Source organism: Siphateles boraxobius, unplaced genomic scaffold (genome assembly GCF_051911475.1).
Source record: "Siphateles boraxobius isolate OS27281-9 unplaced genomic scaffold, OSU_SipBor_1 47, whole genome shotgun sequence".
Classification (NCBI taxonomy): domain Eukaryota; kingdom Metazoa; phylum Chordata; class Actinopteri; order Cypriniformes; family Leuciscidae; genus Siphateles; species Siphateles boraxobius.
Window position 1 is genome coordinate 1,967,817 of NW_027509108.1, and position 10,033 is coordinate 1,977,849.

Here is a 10,033-nt window from a genome sequence, read left to right on the forward strand (position 1 = left end):
TCTAAACGCATCTCTCCACAATAAAGTGTTTCCTGTGGCACTCTTTCCTGATTCCGTTTTACCCACCAGAACAATCCTCAGATCTTCTTCTGTTAAACAAAAGATTAAAACAAACTCACCCTTTTCAGTTCATATTTCAATTCAAGAGTTTTGATTTTCATGATTTACTTAATTTAAATGACTGTGCTATTATAAAAGACTAGAGCTGAACCGCTTATCACAGTGTTTATAATACATTCTTTAAAATACATTTAATGCACTTTTGATCTGTGACCCAAAACAATTAATAATGAAAAAGACATCATCAACAAACTTCTAATAAAACATCCTCAACATTTCTCTCGGCTTTTATGTTACAATGACGGTTGTTTAAACAGTCAGCTACAGCAGTCAGAGGCAAGGTAAATCGAGCAACTCAAGGGAAAAGAGCCCATCTAAAGCAAACATTGATCTCATATTATTGGTAACTACTATTTTCAATAAATCGTAAACATCTAAACCTCTGTTCTGTTCTATTCTCAATAAGAACTTCTGTAGACGTCTGACAGAAATACAGTCAATAGTAATGAGTGAAGCTGGCAATGCTGTGTTTGTAGCTTAATCCTCCTCTGCTGAGATCTTCAGAGATCTGTTAGTGTTTAATGTTCTGTTGGGATTTAAAGTGTTTCTGAGTTTTGTGGGTCACCATTGTGCTGGAGAGTAGAGCCTTGACTTCAGTCCAGGAAAATATCTAAAATACTTGATGATACAATCACTGGCGCAGCCACTGGTGTGCCAGGGTATGCCGCTGCCACCCAAAGTGGCAGCTAGCACAACTAAAATAGATGCAGAATTTTTTTTTTTTAAGTTTTCATAAAAACGTTTCCTAAACTTGGACTAATGTTGTTTACTTAAAATATTGTACATTTAAAATGTATATTAATTTTTAATTGATTAACATTAATAAAATATCTGCCGACATTCGAACTGCCAACCAATCCGCAAACAGTCGCTGACTGGTAATACGGTTGTGCTGTAGAGTCTCCCGCAGCCTCATGAGGAGAAATGGAAACAAATAAGCGCAGATCACACAAAGAAACTTCATGAACATCAGAGGTGTAAAGTCCAGGTTCAGAAAGTAAAATTCCTCCTCAGTATTTTGTTCCAACCACCTGGATTTTCTAATTAGCAGTTTTTCAGCCAGGAGACAGAACTAATTAGTGGATCAGCTGGCTGAGTTAATGGGTGGAATAAACATATGGCAGGACTTTTACTTTCTGACCCCTGGAATTGACACCTCTGAATATGACATATTGGAAAGAATGATAGCCTACTTTTAAACACGAAACTAAACCACCAGTAGGGGGCGGCAGGTGACCGTCTTAATGATCGAGTCATTTATTCAAATGATTCGTTCAAACGGCTGAATCGTTAAGGCATGAGGCAGTTGTTTAATGCATAGACATCATATAGATAGAGGCCCTATCGACCGGTACTGCCTATTGGCGCGGACGAGCCGTGGGGCCGCCATCTTAAACCGGTCACCCGCTCCACTCAGTGTAATCTGTTTGGCAGGTGCAATGAGCTGTCAGCGCATTTAATTAATCATATCTCACTGAATACCGAACTGATTTTCACGCGGGTTCTTTTGCTGCAAAGGTCATACACGTAGCTACGATACAGGACACATTGAATATTTTAATCACAAAATACAACCAATAGTACGGTAATGTTAAATGTTAAATCTTACTTGTGAAAAGTAATCCTAGAGTGATGGTCCGCCGATTTGAGCAGGAATATGCTGCACAGTGCTCTGGCATCTACTGCTGCTATGCAACGCAAATAGGAGTTTGACCGGTTTAAGATGGCGGCCGCATTTCTTGCGCCACAGCGGCCAATAGGGCGTCTAGTCTCTATATGATGTCTATGGTTTAATGGGTCGTTGTATCTTTGTCTCAATCGATTCATTCAAAGCGCTGAATCATTCATTAATGTGTTCCGGTGAGCTGCGCTGTGGTTCTTGGGATGTTTGTTTGGAACTATTTTCGCTGCTCAAATAGAACAAAAACAGTCAAAATTGTGTCTAAAATGTAAGTGACTTGATATTATTTACTTGTTTATTGAACTGTCATATGAAATCAGTGTCATATTTTCAATCGTGATGGTATTCAGCACTTGTGGTAACTGTGATGTTGCTTAACTGTATCATATCATATGTTATAAATATAAAAACTCCACATTAATTTTTTAATCGCTCTATGTTCATCAGAGGTGTCAATTCCAGGGGTCAGAAAGTAAAAGTCCTGCCATATGTTTATTCCACCCATTAACTCAGCCAGCTGATCTCACTAATTAGTTCTGTCTCCTGTCTGAAAAACTGTGCTAATTAGCAAATCCAGGTGATTGGAACAAAATACTGAGGAGGAATTTTACTTTCTGAACCTGGACTTGACACCTCTGGTCAAATTTGTATCTTCAAAAAATATTTAAAACAATCTCATAACATTATATAATGCAGTTGTAATTTTTCAGTGTAAATTAATTAATTTGATTGGTAACAGCATAGTGTCTTATTATTTCAATTGAATGTATTGATCAAATCTAAGAATTTAAAATGAAAGATGAAGCCTACATTTAAACCGATTTCTGGATTTTTTCTTGGACAAGAGAATGGCAGATTTATATGTTCGAAGGACAAGCACATGTAAAGCCTTAATGTTGAGCCCTGAGTTATATTTTATATACTGTAGGCCTAGTATTATGTTTATGTGGCAAGCCAGTTTTACACATCAGCCCAGTCTATTCTGTAAAGTTAGTGATACGTCGGGTCCGGGTTTTTTTGCACATTAATCTGACAATAAATCTGGCACACCCAGTTTTTCTCATGCACACCCAGAGACGCTTTTCTGGCTACGCTAGTGGATACATTGCTTGCTGCTTTATTTAACAGGCAGAAAACCTTTTTTGCTATGATACCAATAACTTATTTTAAGTTGATGTTTATTTTATTTATTCGTTTAAGTTAAATAAATATAAATAGATTAGTTTAACTCTTTAATGTTATTCTGTAAACGCTATTTCTGTAAAATGTTGGTTATTAATAATTATGGCAGAAAAAAATATTTTATAATTATTAAATCAATATTTATATTGATTAGCTCTATAAAATCTACTATATTTTATTTTAAATGTATTGAGGGTCATTTGTTTTGTGTGGATATATTCATGCATGCATTAAATTCATTACAATCATACGATTGTCGCATTTGGTGACTTCGCATTTGGTGACTTCCGGTCCGACGGCTGTCGTTTGTCGTGTGCAGTGGAAAGGCGTCTTTAGTGTCATGAGGAAATAACGCACCGTTCTCTTGACGTGCACGCTCTGCGAGTGCCCTGGCCTGGCGCTCGTCCACAGTTGCGGTGGCTCGCTGCGCATAGGGAAGTCTAGTGAGTACTGGCTAAATACAGACAGCATGTTAATTCGATCAAATAAAAAGAACATTTTTGTCCTTTTTGAAACACCATCGTCACTTTAACCTGTTTTAATCTCTAGACTGAGAGCGCCAGGAGTAAAGTTATTAACGCACATTACCTGTATTGAAGGTAATTACCAGACAGAACGAGCAAGCTAATACTTTCACATATAACTACAATAAGGAACTATGAAAGAAACATGATAATTAACTGAGTCAAATGTTTTTCAACTAATTACTATTACATCACTATGTTACCTGACATGAAATGTTATCTTGTTTTCCCTAGGCCTTCTCCTTTTAATAGGCTACACCTTAGTTTTGTAAATGTTTGTTGTTGTTTTTGTTGTTGTTGTAAATTCTTATTTTTTTAATTAAAAACTACTTTGGCTCACAACATAAAGCGTCTAGGCTAACTTGAATTCCTTGATAACTGACTCAATGTTCTCATAACTTTGGCTAACGTTGAGGTTCTTTCAAAGTTATAAAAAAACATTCTTTCAATAAGTGGTCTTTAATAATGTTCTCAAAAGGTTCACACAAAAATATTATTTATACATAGTTTGTAGAAGGTTCTTTAAATGTTCTCATAAATGTTGGGAGAAAACGTTCTCAGAACAACATTCTTGGAACATCCTTTAAACATCAGAATGATGACCACAAACTTCAGATGAATAATGTTGAGTTTGCTCTTTCAAAAGAACGTCCTTAGAACCATGGGAAAGTTTTGTAGCCTCTCCCATAGTTATTGTTCCTAAGTTTTCTCTTGAATGTATGTAAAGTTTATGCAAGCTTTAGAATTAAACACTTTCAAAACAATGTTGAAATAATGAAATAGCCTAATCACAAAACGAAATTAGTATGTTGATGAATGTTCTCATAATGTTGGCAGAAAACATTCTTTTAACATCATTCTTCGAATGTCCTTTAAATATTAAAGATCTCTAATTTTCTGACTTAAAATGTCTTAAGGTTGGATGATACACAGATTTCATTAATGGTGTTCAGTGTGAGCAGTAGTGACGACTAAAGTTACAAAAAGAACAATATGAAGGAAAGAGGAACAAACTTTTGAATTCACCATTGTCTTGCTCAGTGTTTCCTGTAGTGCTCTTCCCTTATAATAATATATATATATTTCCCTATATACACTGTTAGACCTTACTAGGGTTTTTTACAGTAAAATACTGGCAACACTGTTGTCAGTAATGTAATCTATAGTATGTTACTATAAAAATACCATGCACTAATTTAAAACTCGAGTTAAAACCCTCACGGCTTCTTCGGTCTAAAATGACCGAAACCGTTTACGTTTTGAAATGTTTAATTTTTTTGCTTCATCGGAGGGTGATGATTTGGATATGTTAAAGGGTCGTAAAAAAAAAAAATATTCACACTTAGCTTCCTCCCAGTCAAAAATGACCGACATAGGAAATTAATGGGAAATACGAAAAAATAGGAAAATGTCGGAAAAAAATAGGAGAAACTTTTGGTGGTACAAACTACAGATCAGCCACTGTGCAGAAAAAAGTGTAGAGCAATGAAGGGGTGACACTCTAAAACACCAAGAGTGCAAATAAGACCCCCCCCCCCACACACACACACACCCGCACGCACGCACGCACGCACGCACGCACGCACGCACGCACGCACGCACGCACGCACGCACACACACACACACACACACACACACACACACACACACACACACACACACACACACACACACACACACACACACACAGATAAACTGGCAAGACTGCAACAGCAAATTTTTAGAATATGCAAAATAAAGTCAATAAAAGAAAAAAGAAAAAAAAAAGAAAAAAAAACTCTCGCTCAAATGCACGCACACACACACACACACTCAGAGAGAGAGAGAGAGAGAGAGAGAGAGAGAGAGAGAGAGAGAGAGAGAGAGAGATAAACTGGCAAGACTGGAACAGCAAATTTTTAGAATATGCAAAATAAATCAATAAATGAAAAAAAAAAAAAAAAAAACTCTTGCTCAAATGCACGCTGTTGTAAACCTTTTTCTTCACAGACCAGGATACACAGACCAGGATCTTTTAAGCAGAGTTCTTTATTGCTGTTCCATCGCTGTAGTCTTCCCAAGTCTGAACTAAGGCAGTATATACATAACCTGGCCCTAGCCAGATGAATTTCGCTCCGCCTAGCTTCACTCACATCCATCTGGAACCGATCCATTGAGAGTGATTTCTCCAACCAACTTTATGGTTTAGCCAATCAGGACGCAGGGCGGGAGTTTCATAGATGTGATGTAGTGGAGAAGCGACCGTTTTGTTTTTGTTTGTGGCGAGCTTTTCCAAGTGTGGCGACCAGAGTAAAGATGTACTAAGATTTAGAAAATTTCGCTCAACCTACACGTTAGCCCAGACAACTGGGCCACAAGTGAGGTGGGCGGTTATAAAGTTACCGACTACGCCACCCCGGGGCCTACTTCCGGGGAATTTCCCTTCGCACTAGAGCAAGGCTCACAGGCTCGTTTTAACAGAGTCAGGTATCAGACTTGGGTTGAGTTAAACAATAAAAACTTTATTTTTTTCATCAAAAGTCTTCCAATTTTATTTAAGACACCAATAAATCAAAAAGACGAATCCACACAAATAACACAGACCTTGCTTCAGAATTGGGCGCTGGCTTCCCGTGGCAGCAATGACACGGCAATCATACGTGCACACTCACATCACACCTCAATATGAGCACAGCATTCGGAGCACAGCATTCAGGCAAAAGAACCCACCACCACAATCGGGAAGAGACGCTTATCTTTCTGCCACTGATCGCCCCAATTCTGAAGGAAGAGAAAACAAAATTGTTTTTTCCTGCGTCGCTCTCATCAGCGTCACGGGTTGGTTTCGGTGTGAGTGGTTGAAATAGCACGTCGATAAAGATGACAGACAAGTGGCTTATCCAATGATATGCAAGGATTTTTGATAAGGCCCAGCCTTCTGAAACGCCATTTCAATGGATCGGTTCCAGATGGATGAGTGAAGCTAGGCGGAGCGAAATTCATCTGGCTAGGGCCAGGTTAGTATATACAGTAGATTTCATATACATTTGAAAGGGGGAGGAGTTACATATAAGTGGGGGACACTCTGAAACAGAGCAGGTAAATGAGGTATACAGGTTTAGGAACCTGCCCTAGACTGAGAGTGTTACCAATCCTAATCCAATCAGCATAACAGTGTAATGTAAATATCCTAATCCAATCAGCCAGACTCTTAATGGCCAGGCAGTGCATAAAGACAAAAGGTGATAGTCTCAGTGCTCTGATCAATTTAGCTTACAATAGAGAGAACAGGACAGACAGGAACAGGCAGGTTTGTGACATCAGATGCTAATCCAGTCTCAGTCTTAACATTATCATAGAGACAAAAGTCCAGCTGTAGAAGTAACAAAAGGTTAATGTCCTATGCCTGTTGAACCTAAATTAAAACATTTAATACATTTGTAACACTACAACGCGCACACACACATGCACACACACACATACACACACACACACACACACACACAGAGAGAGAGAAATGAACTGGTAAGACTGCAACAGCAAATTTTGAGGATATGCAAAAATAAATAAATAAAAAATACAAAAGAGACTCGCGCTCAAATGCACACACACACACACACACAGAGAGAGAGAGAGAGAGAGAGAGAGAGAGAGAGAGAGAGAGAGAGAGAGAGAGAGAGAGAGAGAGAGAGAGAGAGAGAGAGAGAGAGAGAGAGAAATGAACTGGAAAGACTGCAACAGCAAATTTTGAGGATATGCAAAAATAAATAAAACATACAAAAGAGACTCGCACACACACACATACACACACAGAAATTTACTGGTTAGACTGCAACAGAACAAATTTTGAGAATGTGAAATAAATTCAATAATTGAAACACTCGCACACACAGACAGAAATGAACAGGCAAGACTGCATTTGTTGAATTACAATCAATAAATCATAAATAAATTAAAATCCAAAAGAGACTCTTTTTTTCTTGCCTTAACAAATATGTCTTATAAACTCACAGTTACAACATCCAGAGAGAAACCAATGTTAAAAAGTCAAGAACCCAACTAAAGCAAATACTGATCTCCATCATGGTGACTACACATTTTATTATTTTCAATAAAACATCAACAACTAAATATCTGTTAATTCTCAACAAGAACTTTTGTACATGTATTAAATAAATAATGTTAAACTGGTTTGTAAACTGGTTTCACACTCAGTGTGTCTGGAAATCAGTTGTAGATCATGTGTTTCTCTTTTTTCTGTTCTTGTTTCTCTGTCCTTCAGTGATTCTGCTTATCAGGTGTTCCTCAGTGTCTCAATTCACTCATTTCCTTTCATTCACTCTGTCAAGTGGACTATATTAGTGAACTAATGTAGGGAATAGTGAATGAGGGTATAGGGTGTGATTGGGAAAACAGTCTCTGAGTGTTGATTTTGAGCGCTGTTAAATCACAGTATATTCCTGTAGGCTAGTTTTGTTTTCTATTACATTATATTACATTATATTACTGTATATAAACAGTATATTACTGTTTTAATGGAAAATTGTATGATATTGTCAGAATTTGGCCTTTTTTACAGCAAGGGTTAACAGTGTATGAATGATCAATATATTAAATGGTTTTACAGTATATTGGAAATATACAGAATAATATATTGTTTTAATATATTACAATATATTGATTAATACATAAGGAATTGAAACGTTTCATATATTAAAAAACATGTGACAATATATTTACTAATATATCATAATGTATGTCATTTATATTCAGTAATAAACTTCATAATATATAGATGTATATGTGATCAGTTATGGTATTGCATGTGTAATATAGACCCCTTTTCAGTTGGTAAACATGATGACGTTTTATGTGGGCGGAGCTTAGCTGGAGGCAGAACGATCTCTCTGGCAGCGTCACTAACGCTCGTTTGCAAGTTTTGTTTGCTTGTTTTTTAACAATGACGGGAGAAAATCAGATTTTATCTTAATGTGCAAGGACACTCACTGTCCAGGACCGCAATTGTTATTTGCAAAAGTTAATTTTAACGGACGGAGCCAGATTGGCCGACCCATACACGCTCAGTCAATGGATGGACGATCTGACAGGATTAACGTTACCTCAGTTAGTGGCCTGACTTCTACACCTACCTGATAGAGAAACCCAGCGTAAAGACAAACTGAGGGCATATAAATCTTTAGATGTGATGAATGGTCTTGACTTGTGGCAACGTTACATTGCGCGGTCCTGCCCAGAGCCAAGGCCAGAAGACGACAATGTAAAGAGTGACATTACAGTGCAATTTTAATGATGTGAATATTTTCTAGAAATACAAATATTTTTGATGTATTAAAATTATATTAATTAACTATGTATTTGATTATTCTTTCTTACCAGGTTCTTCAAAAAGTCTATCACAATCAATCACAACAATGTATACAATAGATGATTCACAAATAATCACAATAATTTGAAAACATTATACGATAAAATTTCAAATTGGAACCTGTAGGTGATTCTTGTACCCAGAAACACAACAAGCTGACATTTAATGAAAATAATAATAATTTAAGATCCTTATTATGTTGCCGAATCTGTGCTGGTTTGTATTGGCCGCCTCCAGTTTTCACTTTGTTTTGCCTCCAGCTAACGCCGTGACGTAATTGTGACGTCGGCGCAAAAGGGGTCTATATATTGCAGATTTATTTACTCATGCAGCATAAACACACAGAGAAATAACGTATATAATGTAATATATCTTGTATATCTTTTAATTATTTACATTGTAAACACTTCATATTTGTATGGTAGTTCACTGAAGCACACATGTATTTATTAAAGTATTTAACAAAGAGATTATTACTGTGCTGATGAGAATACAGCCATTGCTTTCTAAGTATTGTAGTTATAATCTTATAGTTGTTTGGCCAATCATCAACCGAAAGGTCTGTGTAACGCTTCACAATTCAATTTTCAGACCATACAATGCAAATGAAAAATTTAAACCAGACATTCATTTTTCTTGTTTTTCCAGTTACATTATCAATGGATAGTTGCCTTTTTCTCACTTTTTTCAGTTTTACTCGTGCTAAATTGTGACTTCAGAAACAAACATTTGAATAAATGAAATCTAACCGATTTTCTATTTTTCGTCTTGTAATTTGCGCCATGGGCGGGACCATTAGCACGGGGGTGTGGCCGTGGACTAACTTTACTATCATTTCATTGATGCAACTGCTTTATGTACACTGCATGCACGTTGAGGAGAAGTTTAAAATACTGAACACAGGACAACATTTTTCACCCCAATTGCCAGTTTTTATTGTTAATAACTGCACTGTTAAGCCTTGCTGTAAAAAAAGGCCAAATTCTGACAATATCATACCATTTACCATTAAAACAGTGTTGGCAGTATTTTACTGTAAAAAAAAAACCTGGTGGCAAGGTCTAACAGTGTGAGCTAAATGTAGAATTCGGGAGCAGCGGTCGAAACGGTGGCCTGGCTTATTTATCCCGTTGCCCCGCTGGTTTGTAGGGTAGACTGTGT